Genomic DNA, 24,664 nt, shown 5'->3' on the forward strand with positions numbered 1-24,664 from the left:
GATAAAGCTTTGAATTCTGAAGAAACAAACAAACAAAAAAATCAAGCATTTACCCTGATGGTCCCATTTGAACTGCATCATTGGTAACCAGAGTAGAACAGGAGACATTTCAAATTGGAATTTTGCCATTCTGTAACCCCAAATAAATGAACACCTATGGTTATTATTAAAATAATAATTATTTTAAAGATGATTACACTTTCTGGAGAACAAAGGCACCACCACCTATGATGTTGTCTTACCAAAAATAATCAAACCCACATTGGATCAAGCCTATAGATCCAACTAGCAATTTACAGGAAATATAGGGGCCAGAGGAACACATCAACGACACCGTGGGGGCACAAGTGGCAAAATCTATGCTGTGAGAAACTCTACCAATGATCTAGTTCTTGTAACACATACATTCACAAGGGGAAAGGAGTGTGGTAAAGGGGAAGTCTGTACATTAAAAGAGACTTTAAAATATTTAAAAAGTAAAACTAAACCACAATGTTGAAGGATGCACATGTGGACTGATAATGGCATGAGGAAAGGAAGTAGGGTGTTTCCATAAAAGGCAAGTAAGTGGTCACCTCTTGAGGGCAAAAAGGGAGGGATGAGGAAACAGTCTCATTTTCTATTGCTTATAACAGAATACCTGAAACTGGGTAATTTATAAAGAAAAGGAATTTATTTCCTACAGTTATGGAGGCTGAGAAGTTCAAGGTCAAGGCACCATGTCTGGCGAGAGACATTCTTGATGGTAGGCACTTTCTGCAGAGTCCTAAACTGGTACAGAGCATCGCATGGCAAGGGGGCTGAGTGCTAGCTCAGGTCTCTCTTCCTCTTATAAACCACCAGTCCCACTCCCATGATAGTCCATTAATCTATTAATCCATAAATTGATAACCTTCACTTTTTAATAATTTATTAAGCTATACATTTATTTTCTGTGTCTGTGATAATTTTTTTATCATATAAAGATTTTTTGTTTAAGTACATGCCCCTGATTCTTCCTCTACTCCTACCCCTACAAATTTGGAGCCCTTTTGACTATCAGCTGCCAATTTCTGAGTTCTAAATTCTGCCCAGCTCCCTATCCTCCTTTTCCTAGATTACCTCCTGATTATATTTTATATCAATCATAACGAGTTGTTATGCTACAGAAACAAATAACCCCAAGATCTCAGTGGCTTAAAACAAAGGTTTACTTCTTGCTTATGCTACATGTCCATCATATCTCAGCAGGGGGCCTCTGCTCACCTTTGTTGCTCAGAGACTTAGGCTAACAGAGCAGCCACCTCCTCCGATATCCTCAGGGGCTAGGACAGGACTGACTGTCCATCAAATGGTTCAGCATGGAACTGACACATGTAACTTCTGCTCACAATCCATTGGCTAGACTGGTCAAGTGGAACCGTCCAACCACAAGGAGGAGGAAGTGCTGTGCTGTAAATGTGCTCAAAAGTATTTGGTTGGTATACATTAATAAAGCAGTCCTTGCTTTTTATGGCACTGATGTGCACAAGTTTCAGTTTAATGAAATAATACCAGTTCCCAACAACTAGTTCAAATTTCAGTCACCACAGTATGTATTAACTATAATTGCATAAAGTACAAACTTCACTGCCTGCTTGCCAGTCCACAAATCATGATATAAACAACAGATGCACATCATGATGAACCAATCACATCACTTCTTTCAAAGCCTGTCCATGATTAGTCATTGCATATCTGTTACTCAATTCACGCCCAGACAGCAAAATGTGAAGTTGTGTTGCCTCCTTGTCTTCCAGTGATAAATCCATGTGATGAAAATTTTACAAAAAATGGATCACTGATAGAGGGTAAGCTAACAAAAATAAAAATGCAACAAAGAAACAAAAAGTGATAATGCTGGCAGTAAACTGGATGTGATTAGACTGAAGATTTGAAATTGGCAAGAGCAGAGCAAAGATCGGATGCACCATGGCCTGCATGGAGCTATGGAACAAACTGCACTGGAAAAATCCAATGTGTATTAAAAACAAGGTAACGTTGCTTCGTCTCTTAGTTTAAATTGCAATAGGAACAGAAAGCTGCTTATGCTTGGAGAGTTTTCTACTTTGGATTGAAGACTCTAATATTTCAAAATCCGAAGTAGTTTGGCTTGCCTCCTGGCCAAAGCATTGATCTTAGTTGCCACATTGAAAGAAAATGGTAATTACAAGGATACTGAAGAATAATCTTTTACTGCCAGTAAAGGCTTGTTTCCTCATTCCGGAATTTAGCAAGAATTGATTGATGTCAAGCTAGTGATGAAGCTGCTAGCACAGGTAAGGATGCAGCTGGGAAATCTGCATCCAGATTCCAAGAAAATGAAGATGTCCCAGTGGAAGTGGCACTGGCAAAAAACTTCACCTTGAAGGAATTCTTATAGTTATTTTGTGACATTGCAAGAGCAAAGGATAAAACATCAGAAGCTGACTTAGAACTAGACTACGCTTACAACAAAGTACGACAATTCACCAAGGCATACAAAAGTTGCTCCATCTGTATCATGAGCTATACAGTAAGGGGAGAAAGGCAAGAACTGTGCAAACTACTTTTGATATGTTTTTTACAAAGACATAAAACACCTTAATTCTCAATGTTTCTAATGTTTTAAATTACAATGTAATAAATAAATATTAGTTTTGTTAATTTTTCATTTCCCTATGCATTTATAAACAACAGTAAGAGAATGTTTAATGTTTTGACAAAAATGTTTAAAGGTCACAGAACAACTGTAATTCTTCCCATCGATTAAGATTGCTTTGCGGGGTTTCAGCTTACACAGTCATTTTTATGGTCTTGCATTACTATGCAAAATAAGGACTTCCTGTATACATAACTGGTTTATGTGGAGTTAGATTCCAATTTCCCCATGTCTATCTGCGCCAACTCACTTGCATGGAGTGTGAGAAAACTCCTGGAAAAAAGAATCTGAACCATAGGGTTAGGCAGGAATAGGGATTCCAGGTACAGTTTGGAGGCTATTAAACCCTAACCTGATCCAGCCACCTTGATGGCCTATGTGTGGCCCTGAGTGGAAAAGAGCTTTGTAGATAAAATGAGACCAACTGCACCCATATAGAGCCCGCCACTCTGCTGTGGGATCCAGAGAGAAGAATGTCTATGCAAAGGGATGATTTTTTTCATTTACTGTATGGAGGTGGGGCATATAGATATATCAAGCTACAACCGAAATAAAGACTCAAAACCTAGTTTGGGCTGAGCATCCATGGGACCTCCCAGAGCCATCTGGGCCTTCTGACAATGGTGAAGCTCGCAGAGCCTATCTGATGCCCAAGAGCAGCAGTGCTGGTGGGAGCATCTGCTCTGGGGAGCAGAGAGGAGGCCATCAACACTGTGGTATAAGCAGCAGCCTCAGAAGAGGGTGGAGAGCAGTGGACAAGCAGCAGTGTGATCTGTTGAGAATGTGTGGGCTCCTGATGGTCACTCAGATATTCTGGGGAGGAAGCAGGGTAGGGTCAGTGTGGAGAGCCCTTGCAAGGGGGGCTGAGGTTCTGAAGTTATATTTAGTGGGAGCTCTAAGCTCAGGAAATTTACACTACGTCAATGTACTATTTTTTCATGCTGGCAGTGAGGCCTGGGAACATTAGGGCTGTTTATATAGGTAGGGTGGCTATATAATTTATTGTTCAAACTATGGATATTTTAAAAGTAAAAAGCATTGCTATCAATAATAATTAAATCTCTTGGTAATGAAAGTCACAAATGGATTGTCCCAGGCAAACCAGTCTGTATGGTCATCTTAGTTATGGATGCAATCCAGGTAATTGTAAATTAGAGGTCAAATCAGAATTAGTAAAAATGAGTGAATTTGCTGGTGTTGCTGCAACTGGCGGTGCAGGCAGAGCTCCCTGGAGTGGACTCTGAGATAGAGATGAGTGTGCAGGTTACTAACTAGAGAGTGCACCCAGGATCAACATCTGTGGAACAGAACGGAGAAAAAACAGAATTGGGCAAAAGGAGATGCTGGAATGTCCTGCAGTCTCATCAAAGGCCTTAGCTGACCCCATGGGGAACTCTGGGCCCGGATGACCTGCAGAGCTGCCCCAAGTTGGGGTGAGGCAGACGGGCCTCCATTCTCCATGTCAACCAGTCACTGGATTTGGTTGCCCCAAGAGCTCTCTCCAGCTGAGGGCAGATTTCTGGAGAGCGCTGACAGGTGGCAGGACTCCCAAAAGTCCTAAAGAGAGGTCAGGGTGATATATCACAGCATCCACAGCCCTAAAGGAGAGGAGGGTTTGAATTAAAAATATTTGTATTTTACTTAAAGGTATGTACTTTAAGGTCAGTCATTAGTCAAATCCTGCCAGAGATCCTGCTGCATCTGTTTCGAAAAAGAGGTGAGGGTCGATGGAATTAGCATACTAGATGCTTATATGCAAATGGTATTACCAAAAAGGGGGACTTGGTCTCTCAAATCAGTAAAATAGCACCAGTCTTCTTGGTACGACTTTGAAAACTTTTTCCCTAGGTAAACTTCTCCCCAACTCTATTTGGTAATATCTCTATTTAAGACACCTACGTCAGGCTTACTATGTTCCAGGCACAGTGTGAAGCACCACGGAAGTATTAATCCACTTCATTCTCATAACAAAACTACAAAGTAGGCATTACAGACAAGGAAACAGAGACCCCCGAGACCAGGTCATCTGCCTCAAGTGATGGTGCCAGCATTTGGACCCAAGTAACACATCTCCGGAGACTCTGCTTTTCATCATGCCACACTGGCTCTCTGGTCCACCATTTAATTTAGTAGGTACTATATCACTGCAATAAAATGTAACGAGTATCCATTAAGCTCCTGTCAGTTGCCATGTTCAATCTTTGAAGAAAATAAAAATCTCTGGGGTGATACAAAGAAGTAAAATAATAATAACAGAAATATCTAATGTATTGAGGTTTGACTGTGCCAGGGACTGTCCTAGCAGCCATCCACGCAGCACACCTCTTTACTATGCGGAACACTTCTTGCTGGCCTTGAAGGAGATTCTTATCTAATTGGGAAGTGAGACCGGAAACAGTTACATAACCATATGGAAGGCACGTGTGATTAAGGGCCCCTATGTGCAAGACAGGCTGCCACTTGGCAAAGTGGTCAGAGAGGGACAGTCTGGGTTCAGATCTAGGGGACTTAGAAACTCTGAAAAAAATTATAGGGTGCCCTTCCCCATTATTAAAAATAAGTGATACTATAAGCAACAAAATTATAGTAAAGAAGTCCAAGAAAGTTCATGTCTTTCCCATTATGATTATTTCAGTACTTTTAAAAGAAAATTTCTGAGAACAAATTCTTGCCAAACAATACTTGTAGTTGCTCATGCTTTGCTGGTGCAAACTCTAGGGTGATCTTCAGTTAGTGTAATCCAGCCCTGAAGAAAGAAGAGCTTACTGTGGATCCATCAAGTCAGAATGCTTCGTGGACCTCGAAGACAGTGGGATTAAGAAAGGGGAGAAATGAGGAAAGGTTATGCCCAGAGGGAGGAACAGGGAGGAACTGAGAACATTGGCCTCGCTGAAGCACAGGGAACGTACAAGGGTGCACCTAGGTTAGGCAGATGGATTAGGGCCAAATTTAAAGGCCTTGATTTCCTGGTTATTATGGGCTTGTAATATGTCCCATAAGCCACGGGAATCTATGGGAGGGTACTACAATGTTGTCCTTGCCATTGTCTCTCCTTCTGCTAATCTGAACACCCAGGAAGCCAAGGTGCTCAAAGATCTCTGGAGCAGAGCTCCAAGCAGAAGGGGTCTGGGATCCTTTTCCACCCGACAGGCAGCTCGCCTATACTGTGGCTCTGACATTGCAGTTACTGTAAACTCAGGGACTTCCTTATTGCTCAGTTGCCCTTCCAAGGGGACCTTACCAACTGTAGGTTTTGGGCAGCTGCCTAGAGTTGAGGGCTGACCGTAAGGGGCCCTAGGCCTCCCTCTATCCTACTGCCCAACCATTCTCCCGTGATCTTGCAAACAGCATTCCATCAGGTATAAGTGCTTCAGCCATCTTGGTTTCATCTTTCCCTCCACCCTCTGCTGAACTGTTAAAGCATTTTATTCCACAAACAAATCTGATCTTGCAACTGCTCTGACCTGAAGCTTGCTGTGAGGCAGAAGAATGGGAGGAATGCACTGGGATCAGTGTTACTGCGGGTGCGTTGGAAGAGAAGGGCCAGGGCTTGGCTGTAGCATCAGATACTGGAGGCAGACCCAAATTCTTAAAGACCCAAGGCAGCAAGGCCATGTCTCAGGCTCTCTTTCTCCCAGGAACAACAGGATCATGATCGAAATTCGGGAAGGCGCTTCACAGAGTTTTTCCCCTCTGTCAAGGAGTTTAAGCTGCTGGTTTGAATTGCTGCTCTACAAAGAATTTCCAGATTATTGGTGGGGCTTTCTTTTTCTGAAGAAAAATTTCAAACATTGTTTTTCTACCTTAGTTTTATGCATTCAGGTCAAAGCTTCTGGCTCCTCTTTTTGGTAGAATGAAATATCCCAACCTGGCTGAATTCAGGAGAGAAATGTTTGTGGAAATTTTGGCCTGGCCCTGCCAAGAGGAGCATGTGGCTAGAGAAGCCCCAAAAACCCAGAGGAACTGGCTACTGACCACCAGCGGGCTTGGTCATGTGTGCATCTGTCCAGACAGCAATTTTTCCTCCCTGGCTTTAGTTCATGCTTTCTGGTTTCACATTATGTTCTTGTCCCTCAAGCCCTTCCCAGCCCTTTCTGTGAAGGCTTCCACAAGCTCTTACAGGCCACAGTGGCTTGTCTCTGCTCCTACAAGAGACAGACCATGTACAGTATGACCCAGGACTTGGCTGAACGTTCTTGATGCTTACCAGTGAGACTCCTTTCCCTATGAAGATGGAAAGCTTGCTGAAGGCAAAGAGCATGTTTTGTCAGCATTGGACTAATATATAGTGTAGGTGCATAAAATATAATTATACCGATTAAAAGATGGGTCAGCCAAGGCCTTTCCCCAGGATGTTGATCTAATACACACACATACACACACACACACACACACACACACACACACGATGGAAAACATATTTACTGGATTCTTCCCAGAGACTGTGAAGGGGAAGCAGTAAACTGATCTATCTCATGAGAAGCAAAGTGTGGCTGCAAGAGATGCTCAAGGACTCCCTATAGATAGTTGCAACACGTTTTTTCCTGAGGGGTTGGCAAGTTTCGCCCAGAGCCAAACTGGTCAAGAAGACAGAATGAAGACTTGGCTACTCTTTCCCTTCACCAGGCAAAGCTCAGCATGACCTTTAAATGCATGTGCCCAGATTTGTTTGAAGAGCATTGTCTTTAGTCTGTTTTAGCTGCTATAACAAAATACCATAAACTGGGTAGTTTATAAACAGAAGAAATTTATTTCTCACAGTTCTGGAGGCCGGGAAGTTCAAGATCAATGCATGAGCATATTTGGTGTATGGTTATGTGGAATAGGAGCAGTGAAAGTGGGCATCATTGTCTTGTTCTAGTTCTTAGAGGAAAGGCTTTTCCCCATTCAGTATGATGTTAGCTATGTGTTTGTCACACATGGTCTTTATTATGTTGAGGTATTTTCCTTCTATGCCTAATTCGTTGTTAGTTTTTATCATGAAGGGATGTTGAATTTTATGAAGTCATTTTTCTGCATCCACTGAGATGGTGGTTTTTGTCCTTAATTCTGTGGATGTGATGTATCACATTTATTGACTTGTATATGTTGAATGAGCCTAGCATCCCTGGGATAAATTCCACTTAATCATTACGTATTATTTTTTGATGTGCTGTTGGATTTGGTTTCCAAGTGTTTTGTTGAGAACTTGTGCATCTATGTTCATCAGGATATTGGCCTGCAGTTTTCTTTTTTTGTTGTTGTGTCTGTGTCTGGTTTTGGTATGAGGATAATGCTAGCCTTGTAGAATGAGTTAGGGAGAATTCATTCCTCTTCAATTTTTTTGGAATAGTTTGAGGAGAATTGGTGTTAGTTCCTCTTTATAAGTTTGGTAGAATAAAGCAATGAAGCTATCCAGTCCTGGACTTTTCTTTGTTGGGAGACTTTTTCATTACTCCTTATTGGTTTGTTCAGGTTTTCTGTTACTTCCAGAGTCCATCTTGGTAAGTTGCATGTGTCCAGGAATTTTTCCATTTGCTCTAGATTTTCCAGTTTGTTATCTTGTAGTTGTTCATAATAGTCTTTGAGGGTTTTTTGCATTCTGCAGTATCAGTTGTAATGTCACCTTATTCATTTCTGGTTTATTTTATTTTATTTTTTTGAGTCTTCTTTTTTCTTGGTTAGTATAGTTCAGTTTATTAATTTTGTTCATCTTTTCAAAAAACAACTTTTGTTTTGTTGGTCCTTTTTTTAGTCTCTGTTTCATTTAGTTCTGCTCTAATCTTTATTATTTCTTTCTTCACACAAATTTAGGGTTTGGTTTGTTCTTGCTCTTCTAGTTCTTTGACATGCATCATTGGGTTATTTGTTTGACATCTTTCTATTTTTTTATGTAGGCATTTATTTCTATAAACTTCCCTCTTAGCCCTGCTTGCTGTATCTCACAGGTTTTGATATGTTATGTTTCCATTTTCATTTATTTAAAGAATTTTTTTATTTTCTTTATAATTTCTTCCTTGACCCATTGGTTATTCAGGAGCATGTTGTTTAATTTCCATGTATTTGTACAGGTTCCAAGGTTCCACTTTGTTATTGATTTCTAGTTTTGTTCTACTGTCGTCTGAAAAAACACTAGATATGACTTTGATGTTTAGGAGAATTTTTTAGACTAATTTTCTGGCATAACATATGGTCTATCCTGGAGACTGTTCCATGTGCTGATGAGAAGAATGTGTATTCTGCAACTGTTGAATAAATTGTTCTGTAGATGTCTGTTAGGTCCATTTGGTTTAAAGTAGTTTAAATCCAGTGTTTCTTGGTTGATTTTCTGTCGAGATCATCTGTCTAATGCTGAGAGTGGGGTGTTGAAGTCCCCAACTGTTATTGTATTAGAATCTATCTCCCCCTTTAGATCTGATAAGATTTGCTTTCTATATCTGGGTGCTCTGGTATTGGGTGCATATATATTTAGGATTATTAAATCCTCTTGCTGAATTAATCTATTTATCATTATATAAATGACCTTCTTCATTTCTTTTTACTATTTTTGACTTAAAGTCTGTTTTATCTGATGTAAGTATAGCTATACCTGCCTGGTTTTGGTTTCTATTTGCATGAAATATCATTTTCTCTCCTTTCACTTTCAGACTATATGTGTCTTTACAGGTGAAGTAAGTTTCTTGTAACATATAGTTGGCTCATGCCTTTTAAAATTTTAATCCATTCAGCCAGTCTATATCTTTTTGGTAGAATGTTTTATGCTTTTACATTCAAGGTTATTGTTGACATTTGAGGACTTATTTCTGTCATTTTGTTGTTTTCTGGCTGTTTTGTATAAACATTGTTCCTTTCCCTCATTGTTTATCAATATGGTTTGGTGTATTTTTTGTAGTGGTAACATTTGAATTCTTTCTCTTCCTCATTTGTATGTTTGCTCTACCAGTGAGTTTCATACACTGTGTGCTTTCATGATGGTAGATATTGTTCTTCTGCTTCCAGGTGATGGGCTCCCTTGAATATTTCTTGTAGGGCTGGTCTATGATTTCCCTCAGTTTTGCTTGTCTGGAAAACATGTTATTTCTCCTTTATTTTTGAAGAGAAACTTTGCTGAGTATAGTGTTCTTAGCTACTAATGGTTTTCCTTCAGCACTTTGAATATATCATCCCATTCTCTCCTAGGCTTTTACTGAGCATTGCATTCTTATATATGACTAGATGCTCTTCTTTTGCTGTTTTTAGAATTCTTCCTTTGTCTTTGACTTTTGACAATTGACTATATGTGCTTTGGAGAAGACCTTTTGGGGTTGTATCTATTTGGGATTCCATGAGCTTCCTGTATCTGGATGTCTAAATTTCTTGATAGACTTAGAAAGTTTTCAGGTATTGTTTTGTTAAATAGGTTTTCTGAGCCTTTGTCCATCTCTTCTCCCTGAGAAAATCCCCACACATGAATATTTGATCACTTTATAGTGTTGCTTCATATATCAATACTCTTTCTTCATTCTCTTTTATTCTCCCCCTACTTTTTTATTTGGCAGGGGAGGGGTCTGATTGGATTATTTCAAAAGACCTCTCTTCAAGATCAGAAATTTTTTCTTCGGCTTGATCTAGTCTATTTTTGAAGCTCTTGATTGTATTTTTTATTTCATTCATTGAATTCTAGGATTTCTATTTGGTTCTTTTCTATACCTATCTCTTTGGTGAATTTCTTATTCATATCTTGAGTTGTTTTTCTGCTTTCTTTGTACTATTTATCTGTTTTCTTGTATCTCACTGAGCTTCTCTAATGTCATTATTTTGAATTCTTTTCTAGGCATTTTATACATTTCTTTTTCACTGGAATCTGTTGCTGGAGAATTATTGTGTTCCTTTGGAAGTGTCATATTTCCTTGCTGTTTCTGTTTCCTGTGCCATTACATTGATATCCGTGCATCTGGCGTAATAATAATTTCTTCCAGTTTTTTGAATTGGCTCTCATGGGGAAGACTCTTTCTTATAGATGTATCTCTGGTGTTGGTTGGATAGAGTACATTAGCTTTGGTTCTGGGTGCATGCAGGTGTGTATTCTCTGTATGATTTCTTTGGCTGTAAGCAGTGTCAGTGATGTCTGTGATTTCCTCAGTGGCTTCAGCTGTGGTTGTTAGCAGAGGCCATGGTGAGGCTTTGCTGGAGACTGAGGTGCCAGGTAGGCCAGCTCTCAGGCCCCAGTAGTGACAGTAGTGGGCCAAATGTGCCTGTCCTTGAGCTCCCAGGTGGTATACATGGACACTACTGTTAGTGGGCCCAAGTGGGCTGATTCTTGGGCTTTCAGACAGCATATTCAGTTGCCATTAGTGGCAGTGGTGAGCCAGACAGATGGGAAGGTCCTCCATCCCCTGGGCAGCATGCGATGGCAATAATGGTGGTGGAACAATCCTGACATTCCCAGGTGGAAGGTGCTGGTGTTAGTAGTGGCAGTGATGGGCTGGGTCGGCCAGTCTCTAGGGCCCCAGGTAGCATGTGTGAGTTGGTGCCAGCCGTGGTGGCAGGCTGGATGGGCCCATCCTCAGGCCCTAGGAGGAATGCACAGATCCCTGCAGTGGTGGATGGGGCGAGGTGATTCCCAGATCCCCAGGAAGCATGCTTGGGCACTGAGACGGGTGGTGCCAAGTGGGATGGGCCTGTCCCCAGGCCTGCATGGGTGCAGCTGTGATGCGCAGGGTGGAGAAATGCCCATCACAGCCTGCAAATGCCCATCACACCCTAGGCAAAGTGCCTGGATGGTGGCAGCAATGGTGGCAGTGAGTAGAGGGAGCCTGTCCTCAGGGTATGTGTAAGTGTGCTGCAGCCCTGCTGCTGGGGGTTGGGGTTGCTATCAGAGGCAGTGCCCCCAGGCAGGTGACTGTCAGGTGCTGGAGAGCATGACATTCAGCTCCCTTTGTCCTGGGGTAGCCTCCCCAGTGTGCTGCAAAGTGCAGGACACTGGGTGTGCTAGAGTGTTGGTGCCCCTGTCATATTGCTGGGTCCAGCTGGCATCATGCCACTGCAGTCCTCTGGGTGGATGAAGGAGGATGTCAGTGAGGCTCTAGGGATGTGAAGACACAGGAGCTGTTGGACCCCAGGACAGGATGCAGTCTGATGGGGGCTGGGCTCTCAAAATGGTGTTGTGCTGCAGCTGTTTGGTCTTAGGGGTATATGAATTCACCCAACAGAAGCTCCCTCTCTGGAGCAATGCCACACTGCATGGATTCCAGGCAGCTCCATATACTGGCCTTGAGGCCTGCAATGAGTCTTTATTGAAACCCACTATGTGCCTAGTCCCAAGGGAAGCACTGTAGGAAGGAAAAAAGCAGAGGCAGGAATGGCAGGAAAGGGCCCACACTGTGGATTTCAGCCCTACACCCTGCTCATCCCTCCCTGTGCAAGCTCTCACTGAGGTGTAAGGTCTTGCCTAACTGCATTCACTGTAGCATAGCCCCCAGAGTGATACCAGTCACATGGACAGCCCTTGTTTTCAGCAAGAATGAGTTATCAAGATTGAGCTAGCAAATCTTCAGGGAAGACAGCCTGGTCCTAACTTCTGTCATAACATTTTTCTTTGGTGATGAAGCATCGCTGGGTTTGTTGAAAGCTCAGTGTTGCTAACGCTAAAGCACTCAGGCATCCCTCAGGTCCAAGCGGAGGATTAGGGTGGGGATCAGGCAGGCAGTTCTTGGCCAATTAGCTCAGAGGCACAGCTGTGCTGTTGAAGTCTATGCTCCCTACACTGTAACTTACAAGTAGAGTTGTATGAGAATACTGTGCATAAAATTGTAGCTGCTGGAGTCAGACTGCCCTGAGTTCATTTCTAGACTCTGCCATTTGCTGGCTATGGGATCTGGGCAAGCCTGTTTTTAAGCTATTAATAAAGTAATACTTTGCTTCCTGCTTAAATTGGAAGAAGTCCAATTTATCTTATTTTCTTTTGTAAATTGTGTTTTTGGTTTTGTATCCAAGAAATATGGCCCAAGATGTCTTAGTCCAATTTGTGTTGCTGTAACAGAATACATGAGATTGAGTAATTTATAAAGAAGAGAAATTTACTTCTTATAGTTCTTAAGTCCAAGATCAAGGCAACAACAGGTTTGGTGTCTGGTGAAGGCCTGGTTTCCACTTCCAAGATGGTGCCTTGAACACTGCATCCTCCAGAGAAAGGAACATTTTTCCTCACATGGCAGAAGAGTGGAAAAGCAAAGGGAGAGAACCTACCCGCAAAGGCCCTTTTCCAGAGACATTAAACCCATCTGTGAAGGTGGAGCCCTGATGGCCCAATCACCTCTTAAAGGCCTACATCCCAATACCATTACATTGGCAATAAAATTTCAATCTGAGTTTTGAAGAGAATACACATTAAAACCATAACACAAGGTCACAAACAATTTATCCTACATTTCCTTCTAGACATTGTATAGTCTAAGGTTTATATTTAGGTCTATGATCTATTTTTAGTTTTGAATATGCTACAAGGTAAGGAGGGTAGAAAGAGGTTCCTTCTCTCTCTTTTTGTCTTTTTTCTTCCTTTCATCTTTCTTTCTTTCTTTTTTTGAGTATATGAACATGTAATTGTTCCAGTACCATTTATTGAAAAGAACATTCTTTCTTCATTGAATTGTCCCTGCACCTTTGTTGAAAGCCAATCAATAGTATATTTATGGATCTATTTTAGGACCCTCTATTCTGTTCTACTGATCTACACATCTGTTCTTTGGTCAAGAAGACTATCAACTTTGTCTTCCTTTATAAAAAATATATTGGTAATCCTAGGTCATTTGAACTTTCATATACATTTTATAATGGACTTATTAATTGGTACAAAGACAGCCAACTAAAATTTCACATTGAATCTATAGACAAATTTGGGGAGAACTGACATCTTGACAACATGGAGTCTTGTAATCCATGAACACAGTATATTTCTCCATATATTTATGTCTTCTTCGATTTATTTCAGCAATATTTTGTCATTTTCAGTGTATAGGTCTTGCACATCTTTTGTTAAATTTATTCCTAAATATTTTTGTCATTCTGTAAATTAATGGTTTTCAATTTCATTTTCTAATTTTTTGCTGCAAATTAATAAAATATAAAATCAATTTTTATATATTCACCGTGTAACATGTGACCTTGCTAAATTCATTTGTTAGTTCTAATTGTAGTTGTGTAGATTCTTTAGAACTGTTTATACAAAAAAAAATCACCTGCAAATAGACACAATTTTACTTCTGTCTTTCTGATCTTTAAAAGCTTTCTTTCTTTTTCTTGCCTTAGTGTATGGTTAGGACTGATGGTACAATGTTGCATAGAAGTCATAAGTGTGGGCATCCTTGCCTTATTTCCAAACTTGCTGGGAAACTGTTCCATATTTCATCATTAAAGATGCCCTTTATCAGGTTGAAGAAGTTCTTTTCTGTGCTAGATTGCTGAGAGTTTTTATTATGAACATATATGAAATGTTGTCAAATACTTTTTCTGCATCCATTGAAATTATTGTATGGTTTTTCTACTTAGTCTCTTAATGTGGTATATTATATTGATTAATTTTTTGAATATTAAACCAACCTTGTATTCCCAGGATAAATCTCCCTTGCTCATGATGTTTTATTCCTTTTTATATATTGTTGGATTTAATCTGCTGATATTTTGTTATAAATTTTAGCATCTATGTTCATGAGGGATGTTGGCCTGTAGTGTTCCCTTTTGCAATGTCTTTGTCATGCTTTGGTATTAGAGTTTTGCTGATACCATAAACCAAATTGGGAGGTGTACCCTGTCCTCCTCTAATTTTTAAGAGTTTGTGTAAGTTTGATGTTATCTCTTCTTTAAATGTTTGATAAAATTTACAGTGAAATTACCCGGGCCTATCATTCAGATTCTCTATTTCATCTTGTGTAAATTTTGATGATTTATATTTATATAAATTTGTCCATTTCAACTATTTTGCAGAAATTATTGGTATAAAGTTCCTTATACTCTTCTTATATTCTCTTTTTAACATTTTAATGTCTGTGATTTCTGTGGTGATAAGTCCTCTTTCATTCCTGATATTAGTAATTTTTGTTCTCCATTTTTCTTACAAAGTCTGACAAAATTTATCAGTTTTTGTATTCTTTACAAAGAACTAACTTTAGGGTTTACTCATTTTTTAAATTGCTTATCTGTTTCTTATTACATTGACTTCTGCTCTTTATTATTTTCTTTGTTTTACTTACTTTGGTTTACTTTGGATTTGAGGTGGAATTTTAAATCACTGAATTTAAACCTTTCTTCTTTTCTAATGTAAGAATTCAAAGCCATAAAACTCCCTCTAATCACTGTTTTAGTTTATGTTGTAGTTTCCCTATCATTAAGTTTTAAATATTTTATCATTTCTCTGTGGTTTCTTCTTTCATCTATGGATTATTTAGAAGTGCAATATATTTATTTGGATTTGTCCTAGATAACTTGTTTTAATTGATTATTTGGATTTGTTCTAGATAACTTATTTTAATTGATTCCTAATTTAATTACATTGTGATCAGAGGATCTATCCTACTATTATTTCAATCCTATAATTTATTTTAGGATTTGTCTTATAGCCTGGGATATGGTCCTTGTTGGTGAATATGTACAGCTGGAAAAAATGTGTATTCTCCAGTTGCTGGGTATAGTGTTCTATAAACATCAATTAGGCTAGGGTGTTGATATGGCGGCTCAGATTCTCTACGACTTTACTGAATTTTTGTCCTGAATTCTACCAATTGCAGAGAGAGTATTCAAATATCCCACAATAATTGTAAAATGTTCTATTTCTTCTTTTATTCTGTCAAGTTTTGCTTTATGTAAATTGAGGATCTATTCTTAGGCACATATACATTTATGATTATGTCTTCCTTATTAGTTGACTCTTTGTTTTTAAAGCTCATCTCCTCTGGTCAGCATATAGTTGGATCTTGCTTTTTAAGGAACAGTCTATTCTGGTAATCTCTGCCCTTTAATTGGAATATTTTGTCCACTACCATTTAACGTAGTTATTAATATGATTGTATTAAGACTGTATTTCTTTTTTGTTGTCCACTTTGTTTTTAGTTCCTCTGTTCTCCCTTCCTACCTTTTTAAATTGAATACATTTTATAATTTTGTTTTAACTTTTTTATTTGTTAGATTTTTAGATACATCACATTGGATTCATTTTTAAATGGCTGATCTGATTATCACACAAACATCCTTCTATTTTCACAGTATATTTAGTTAATATTGCATTTCTTTACATAAAACGTAGAAACCTTGAAACAGTGTAAGTCCATATTCCACTCCCTCACCACCACTGATAGTCCATAGTCATTTGAGTCATGGCCCTGTAAGTGATGGGTCATTTTTGTCTGGGTACTTGCAAGATTTTCTCCTTATCTTTGGTTTTCAGGAATTTAATTATGATGTGCCTAGATAGGATTTTATTCAAAATTATCCTGTTTGGAGTTCACCGTGCTTTTGGATCTACAATTTATGTCTTTCAACAAATTCCGAAGTTTTTCAGCCAGTATGTTCTCAGATATATTTTCTGCCCCATTATCTTTGTTATCTGCATCTGGGACTGTAATTAACTGCATATGGAACATTTGGATATTGTCCCACATGTCCCTGAAGCTTGTTCATTTTTTCAACCTTTTTCTTCCTCTTGTCTTTAGATTAGATAATTTCTATTGATCAATCTTCTAGCTCACACATTCAGCCATTCATTAGGAGAGTGGATTTACATTCTACCAGGCCTGTTTTCTGTTTAAATTTGAGGCCACAGCTTAGGTGTTAAAAAACAATAGAAGTTTATCATGATAAGATTCAAGAGTTTAATAGAAGTTAAAAGTTTCAAGTTAAGAGTTTAATAGAAGTTAAACTTTTAAAACTATTTAAGAGTTTAATAGAAGTGTAAAGTACAATGGAAGTTTATAATGATAAGATTTATTATTATTAACCATGTAATACCATGATTTCAAATATAACATGATTCAAAATCTATCCTCACCTTGACTTCTCTTTAAAGGAAACGCTGAGATATGGCAATGAGTTTGTAACTAGGAGCTAGGGATCTGGTTAGGAGACAGACACTCAAGCAGAGAGTGTACAACATGGTGTGAGCAGGTGCAAAACTCCAGACGTGAACAAGGCACCATGGGAGCACAGAGGTGCACATTGCTGCCACTACCCCAGGAATCAGGAAAAGACTTCAGAGAGTTGGTATTTTATTAGACAATTTAGATAGCAAGAAAAGCCAGGCTTTGCCAAAAAGAAAGAAGAACATTCTAAGTAGAAGCGCTCTGGGAAAGTCCTGTCATAGTTTGGGAAGAGGGGAAAAAGGGAAGTATTTAGGGGACATGAGCATCATGTCCCCCCAAAAGGGCAGTAATGGCATAGGAGGTCAGAAGAATAGCGTGTGTCAGGCTGCCCTGCACTGAAGACCAAGCAGAGAAGAAGTATGTTCTTGTTGCATCATATGAACTTACTGGTGGTGAGGAGTGGGGCTCCTCCTTTATCCTGTGAAGAATAAAATAAGCTCTTTGCTCTCAAAGAACTCTCAAACTGTCTAAAAAAACAAATCAACCTACGTGAAACAAAAAGAGGCAGAACACTCACCACCATTTCAATTCTGGCCACCATCTCTCACTTCAGCTGCAATACCCTCCGAAGGATCTCCCTGTTATTACCTTTGCCCACCTCCAGTTCATTTCCATATTTGCAGAAAATCACCTTCTTAAGATATAAATCAGAATATGCTCATCCATTGTTAAAAATCCATTCAGTGGCTTCTCACTACATGTAGAATGTTCTGTGTCCATGCTACTGCCCAACCTCACCCATCACACTTAGTCACAACAGCCTTCTGGCTGATCCCAGTCAGGCCACACTCTCATGGGTGTTACAGCTTTGTGTTGCCTGTTGCATCTGTCACTGTTGGCACTTTCCTCCCAGCTCTCCATGGGGCTGGCTCCTTCTCTGCCTTTAGATCTAGCATAACTCTCCTCCTCAGACAAACATTCCCATTAAAGCCCACTCTAATGCTCAATTTATTCCATTCAAAGCATTAACAATTTGTGGCCCTTTCATTTACTTGTTTACCTGATTCATGTCTACCTCCCTTACTGGGATTTAAATGACAATGGCAAGAACTTTGTCTGTCTTGTTCTTCATTAAATCCCCAATGCCTAGTATAATGCCCAGAATATAGTACTCAACAAACATATGTGCATAAATGGTTAAAACTCAATGCTAAGGTGGTGTTATCTACTCTGTGTGTCACAGAGCAGGGAAATGAGTGGGGGTAAAGGATCAAAACAGGGAGAGAAAACCCTATTTGAGGCAGGTGGCCCTAGTTGCCACATGATCTTGCTGTGGGTTTTGTAGCTCCTTAGGGAGAAGGAGTAGCTTTGCCTGTGAAAATGATGATTTGGGTATGACATCCAGCTCTCCTGTTTCCCAGGCACACTCTGTTATGCACAATTCAGGATTCCACACTCTCTAGAAGGCCCCTTGGATGCAAGCTCATTCTACCTTCCCCTCTTCTTGCTTCTAAGCCATGGGATCATTTTGAAGAACTTGCATGCTCCATCTACAACCCAACTCCTAGGAGAAGAAACCAATTCTGTTTCCTGGGAGTTTACTTCTTACTCTTGAAGACAAGAATAAGAGAAAAGAAGTCATTCTTGAATCACTGAGTTGCTTTCTTTAAAAAACCATTGCTATTTGTAAAACTGGAATACATTTTTTGAGCTCTCCCGTCTGAAGCCTAGGCTGAGAAATGTAATTAGAAAATGCACACTTACCAAGGGTTGGAAGCCTGGAAGCCTGGGAGAGTGCCTTCATCCATCCATCCAGTGCACTGGATAGGGAGAGACATAAACAGAGCACGTGGTGTTGGCGTGCACTTTTATTGAGTGATATGTGATGTTCAGAAAGTCTACAGCACATACGTACCCAATTGGAAATTCCTTTAGTAACAGTGCATTAAACAATCCAGCCCTCTCTTCCCACACACCCGCACCCTACCGCCTCCCTCCCACCCCCGGCCCCCGGACCCTTTCCTCTTTCATATACATGGTTTTAGAAGAGCATCTCTCCAGGGCTGGGTCAGGGTAGGGTATCACCTTTTTGAACCCCTCAGGGAATGTTTGCAGTATTTTGTTATTTTCTCTGCTGGATGCACTTACGGTAACACCACGGAGGCCCACTCTACCCTGCTGCCTCCTTGGTTTGCAGGGCTCAAGTTAGATGCCAAGTCTCTTAGAATATTAAAATATGACCCACTCCTCCCTCCTGCTTCCTTCTGCCTTCCTTTCTCTTCTCCAAGCAAGTGCTTATCTACAATCTATTGGTAAAGGGTTACTCCCTGGGATGGTGAATTTCTCTTTCTGAATGTGTTCTCCCTGCCTCGGGTTCCCTGGATCTTTGGCATGAAGAGTACGTGTCAAGGGCAGATCAAGGCAGCTGGGTCAGAGGGAGCCGTGCCCATCCAGCCAATTTCCAAGCTGCCTGGCTTTGTGCCTGGTGGGTCTCAGAGCAGTTTAGACAATGTGGGTAGCCCCAGAAAACATTGGCTGTGGTTTTGCAAGGGGCAACAGAGCTCTGGAGGCCCATCTGAAACAGGCCAGGAAGTCCTCCTTAGGTCTCACACTGGACAGTAGTGACAGAGGCAGAACCATCACTGAGTCAATGTCACAAAGGTCTGCTGCTGCACATCAGTGTAGTTACAAGACCTAAAAATGAACTTGCAGGAGAAGAGCCCCCTCCCTGCCTATCTGCCTCCCACTCCCCACCTCCCACCAGGCAAATAATCCAATGATGCTGATTCAGTTTGGTTCTGTGTCCCCTCTCAAATCCCATCTTGTCGCTCCCATAATTCCCATGTGTTGTGGGAGGGACCCGATGGGAGATAAATGAATCATGGGGGCAGGTCTTTCCTGTGCTGTTCTCATGTTAGTGAATAAGTCTCACAAGATCTGATGGTTTTAAAAAGGAAGTTTCCCTACACAAGCTCTCTTCTCTTGTCTGCCACCATGTGAGGCATGACTTTCACCTTCCGCCATGATTGTGAGACCCGCCCCAGCCACATGAAACTGTAAGTTCATTAAACCTCTTAAATTGCCCAGTCTTGGGTAGTCTTTATCAGCAGCATGAGAACGAACTAATACAGACGCCTCTCTGAAATTTTAGAGGTTTGTATTCTTGCTAGGAAAATTAGAAAAAACAACCAATCTTCCCTTTCCAGATTCCTCCTCTGAGTGGACTGCATGAGGAGATGTCTGTAAGAAATTGTGGGTAGATATCTCAGACAGAAAAAAAAAGTGCACTTTAAATTGACAAATCAGTCCAAACCACGAAGGTTATAACTCTTCTTTTTTTTTTCCTTTCCAGAAAAACAGTAAAACAGACTTGTTATTGGCAGCCCATTAGTGCTCAGGAGAGGCGGTCTCCAGCATGACATCAGCCCGCGGCTCGACCCAAATCTAGTATTTCACCAGAGAGCCTAACGCTGCTGGCTTTCCAACTGTGTGGAAGACGTACGTGGGGGAGAGGGAAGAAGGCATAAATAAGATACAGACTGGAGACTTTTTGATGCGTTTAGCACATTTTTGTGATTTCCTTTAATACGATAGGTCTTGCATAATCTCCTATTAGGAGAACAAAAGACAAGCCTGAGATGGGATGGAGAGTGGGTGGAGAGGGGGATCCATTCCATAAAAAGTTCACTTTGAGTAATTAGCATTTTTAATCCAAATACTTAAAAGGGGAGGCGAATTGGGAAGAGAAGAATGAATACAGCCGAGTGACTGCAGATATAAAAAGTCCCTTCATTAATTCGGTTGTTTTTTAATTCCTAATTGAACTTAAATAAAGAGGACCTAGAGGCAGCTGTTTCTAATATCGAGTCCCCACCGCACATGAAAGACGCATTTATTCCTGCAGCAGCCTCCCTACCCTTGGGTGTTATCAGCTGAACATGTTTTGAACCTACCTAATGCATTTGAGGTAGCTTGGGTTTATTTTTCTTTCAATAAAATAAATGGTTTTGTAATTAAATTTCTGCACTGCCTGTGCTTAATGGTTACATTGACAAGTGCTAATGTATGGCAAGAGAATGAGTTTGAAATGAAACATGCTGTTTTCGAATCTGCAAGCAATTTTGCAGTGGGGCAATCAAACCCCTCACGCCAGCGAAACGTTTTCATTAATCTGCTCACTCCGCCCCTGCCCACTCTGGCCGGGCGAGGACACTTTTTAGCTTCCCCTTTGCCCACCCCCCACCCTTGCCTTTTTCTAAACACACACACTCACGCACACATGCGCGCACACACACAAATAGCATGAAGCGAGCCGTTGTTTGAAACCATTTTGTGGTCCCTGGCTGGCAGGCCTGTGGAAATTCGCTGACTTTACACCGTGAAATGTTGCAGCTGTCTCTCTTCCCCAAAAGGAAGGCCTGCCTCCATGTTTCAATCCCTGAGAGCGAGTCGATAAGAAAATCTGTCCTTCTGTTTTCCCTTTTTTTTTTTTAACTTTCCTCCCCCCTTAGCTAAATTTATTTTTGAATAAATCTTCTCATAGAAAATAGTGAACAGCTATTACATATCTGGACCCGGTCTGCGCAAACCACTTCAAGCCACAGCAAAGGAGGCGGCCTTCCAGCCTTGAGCCTGTAGAAGGTTCATGAATGGAAACCTGGATGGATGGGTTGTGGTCTTGGCCGCTCCACTTCTGCCCGCAGCCCAGGAAGGGGGCCCTGTGTCTCCTGCTCAGGCCTGCACAGGTACAGACCAGGGACACAAGACTCTTGGCTCTTTCTCTGCCCCTTCCCTGGAAGCCTGCGTTTCATCTGACCGCTAGAGGGATGGCTTCCCAGGGTGGCGGCTGTCTGGAGCCTGCGAGGCCCCTTCATCAAAGGCCAAGAGGTGGGTACGAGGCCTGGAGCTGACTGGGGCATGGAGAGATGGAGAGCAACAGGGGAGCCCCTGGTTCCGTGGCTGCCCACAAGGTGTGCGACTCAGCATTTTCTCCTAGGCTGGGGGAGAAGAGCCAGAGGGCTGACCACATGAGTGCTGACTCACCCGTGGGACGGGCCAGAATCACAGGCTGTCCTCCTCTCCGCATGGCTCCCTCTTGCTGCTTTTAGGGCGGTATTTGGGGGAAGGGCTTCTGTGTGGTCCCGGCCTCCCTGAATTTATTGCAGGGCAAGATAGAGGAGAGAGACAGTTGCTTATGGCATTCAAGGAGCAGGAGGAAGGATCTCAGCCCCTCAGAACTCCCCTGCCCATTTCCTAAGTCCTGAATTGCCTTTCCTAGGAGACGATGCCTTTCATTTTATCATTCGAAAAGAAGCTTGGATGCAGAAGTCCTTGGGAAGCAGACATAGGGACTGAGGTCTCCACTTAGGTGTACGTAAAGGGCAAGGCAAAGCCCATCATGAGAGGGAGAAAGAAAAAGAACTTGGGTTAGCTGTTCTTGCACTGCTATAAAGAAAAACCTGAGACTGGGTAATTTATAGAGAAAAGAGGTTTAATTGACTCATGGTTCCACAGGCTGTACAGGAAGCAGAGCAGCTTCTGCCTCTGGGGAGGCCTCAGGAAGCTTCCAATCATGGCAAAAGGTGAAAGGGGAGTGAGGCTTCTACATAGTGAAAGCAGGAGCAAGAGAAAGTGAGCAGGGAAGTGCTGCACACTTTTAAACAGCCAGCTCTTGTGAGAACTCACTCACTGTCATGAGAACAGCATCAAGAGGACGGTGCTAAACCATCGTGAGGAAGCCACCCCCATGATCCATCACCTCCCGCCAGGCCCCACCTCCAACACTAGGGACTACAATTCAACATGAGATTTGGTGGGGACACAGATCCAAACCATTTCAGCTAGTATCTGAACGATAGGAGGGGAAATCTTGGCCAGGGCATAGGGCAAAAAAGTGGGGGAGCAAGTGTTAGGGCTAACAGACGACTTCACAGCAGCCCTGTGAAGGGTGCAAAGTTCCTCTTTTAAACGAATGCAGATTAATGAAAATCGAGACTTAATCTTATCCAGAGTAAAGGGGCAGAGAGGTCTATGCCCCAGGAGAAAGCATGGACAGCAGTGGGGAAGGGAAGCTGGGGGCTGCTCTGTGGGCCTTGGCAGGGTCTTGACTGTGCTCCTGATAAAACTGAGCTATTAATATGTGAAAGTGCAGTGATCTGCCACTCAGCATACCACGAAAGTTATCATAGTTACTACACCCATGAAACAGTGGAGTACTTCATTCATTCATTCAGCAAATAATAATCTCACTTCTCACATTCATTCATTCATTCAGCAAATAATTTCATTTCTCACATTCATTCATTCAGTCAGTCAGCAAATAATAAGTTGCCACTATCAAATAATAATAACAGCCATGTTGCTGGGCTCTTTCAGGATACAGGCGTAACAAAGACAAGGATGAAATAAGTCCTGTGATGGAGAGACAAGCAAAATTCTACCTGACTTCACAGGAGGAAGAAGTGTGCTGTGCCAGGGGAAACAGGAGAAAGCTTCATGGAAGAGGTGAGCCTTACAAGCCAAGTAGGATTTCAAAAGGGGAGGATAATGTTCCGAGGCAAGGAACCAGCAAAACATCGAGGAATAAAAGTAAAAATTGTATCTGGGGAATGATGAGTGGTCCCAAATGAATGGACGAGAAAGTTAAGCACCTGTGGGGTGTGTGTGGGGTGTGTATGTGTTTGTGTGAGTGTGTTGGTGGGGGCGGAAAGTGGAATTAGGAGTTTTGAGATGCTTTGTTTTGCAAACCGCAGATAACCCTTAAAGGTGTTGGAGACTTGTGGATGGAGTGAGTGGTGATGCAACCCAACCTATATATTCATAATTGACCCTGTAAACCATAAAAAGGACAAGCTGAGAAGGGATGATATTAGAGGCAGGAGGACCAGAGGCTATTTCAGTAGCCCAGGTCAGAGAGGAGGAGGACTGGCAAGGCAGAGGCAGTGTTCCTGGAGTGAGGGGATAGATGCTGGGGACCCTGCAGAGGTCAGGGGCAGCCAGTCAGGTGTGGTGGGAGGAAGGGAAGTGCTCTCTTCAGGGTGCCTGAGAAGGTGACCATGGGCAGGACAGAGACTGGGAACTCTGAGAGAGAAGTGGATTTGGGGAAAGAGAAAAGAAAACACTAGTTACAACTGGATACATGGAGTTGGAGTTGTTGGTGGTTACTGTCATGAAGGACTATCCAGGGAAGAGTAAACAGATAAATGGAACAAAACAGGAGGAAGGCAGAACTCTGAGGAATGCCCACATCTAAGGGAGCCAGTGCAACAGACAACACGGAACAGCAGGGTTAGTAGGAGACGGGCCATAAGGAAGGGAAGTTCCAAGAAGAAAGGCTGGAAGGTATTTCTGATGCTTCAAGGAGACCCAAGAAGGGGAGATGGTGAGGCAGTTGGGTTGGGCAATAAAGAAGTTGAGCAGGGTGTGGGAAGTAGAGGCAGAAAGATTTTGCACCTGGCTTTAAAGAAGTTTCACTGTGATGACTGCATGGAAAGTTTTCTTTGGCTGATAGGCCCTTGAGCAATATTCAAGCATAAATAATAAGGAGGGAGAGACTGAAAGGCACCCAACAGGGAACTCTGATGGAGCAGGATCATGGGAGGGGCAGGAAGGGGTGGAGCAGGTGGGCTTGCAAAGCAGCAGGAAGAAGGTGCGATAGACCAGAGAACAGTTAAAGTAAAGACAAGGGGGAGCAAGGGTGCAGGCAGCCTCCCAGGGAAGGAAACAATGAGATCCTATACTGAGAGTGAGGGGTAGGGATGAAGGTGATGGGAAGAGAGAAGTGGCTTGGAAATTTGAGGCAGGGAGGACACGGAATAGAAAGTCAGGCAGGAATGAATAATAGGGCATTGAGAAGCTGAAGATGGAAGCCCGGCTCTGCAACATCCTCGTCTGCACGGTCATGACATTTGCTCCACCCTTTCTGGGCAGTCTGGAAGCAGAAGCAGAAGCAAAGAACCTAGTGGCGGGAATGCTCCAG

The 24,664-nt window shown here is 41.7% G+C and overlaps 2 long non-coding RNA genes across 3 annotated transcripts in view; one reads left to right on the forward strand and one right to left on the reverse strand.

Moving 5' to 3' along the window:
• The window catches only part of LOC100441134 (uncharacterized), a 118,499-nt gene extending 95,315 nt beyond the window's left edge, over positions 1-23,184 (forward strand). The window contains exons 5-6 of the long non-coding RNA XR_008522440.2: positions 20,039-20,184; positions 23,062-23,184. This is a non-coding gene — a long non-coding RNA (uncharacterized LOC100441134). The remainder of the gene's footprint in view (positions 1-20,038; positions 20,185-23,061) is intronic.
• Positions 1-24,664, reverse strand: part of LOC129057713 (uncharacterized) — a 39,484-nt gene that overhangs the window by 11,403 nt on the left and 3,417 nt on the right. Inside the window, exons 2-3 of one of the 2 annotated variants that reach the window (XR_008522442.1) lie at positions 21,730-21,836; positions 18,451-18,506 (exon numbers count right to left, since the gene is read on the reverse strand). This is a non-coding gene — a long non-coding RNA (uncharacterized LOC129057713). The remainder of the gene's footprint in view (positions 1-18,450; positions 18,507-21,729; positions 21,837-24,664) is intronic. The other variant, XR_008522441.1, reaches the window with a different exon arrangement.

Source organism: Pongo abelii, chromosome 12 (assembly GCF_028885655.2).
Source record: "Pongo abelii isolate AG06213 chromosome 12, NHGRI_mPonAbe1-v2.0_pri, whole genome shotgun sequence".
NCBI classification, from domain to species: Eukaryota; Metazoa; Chordata; class Mammalia; order Primates; family Hominidae; genus Pongo; species Pongo abelii.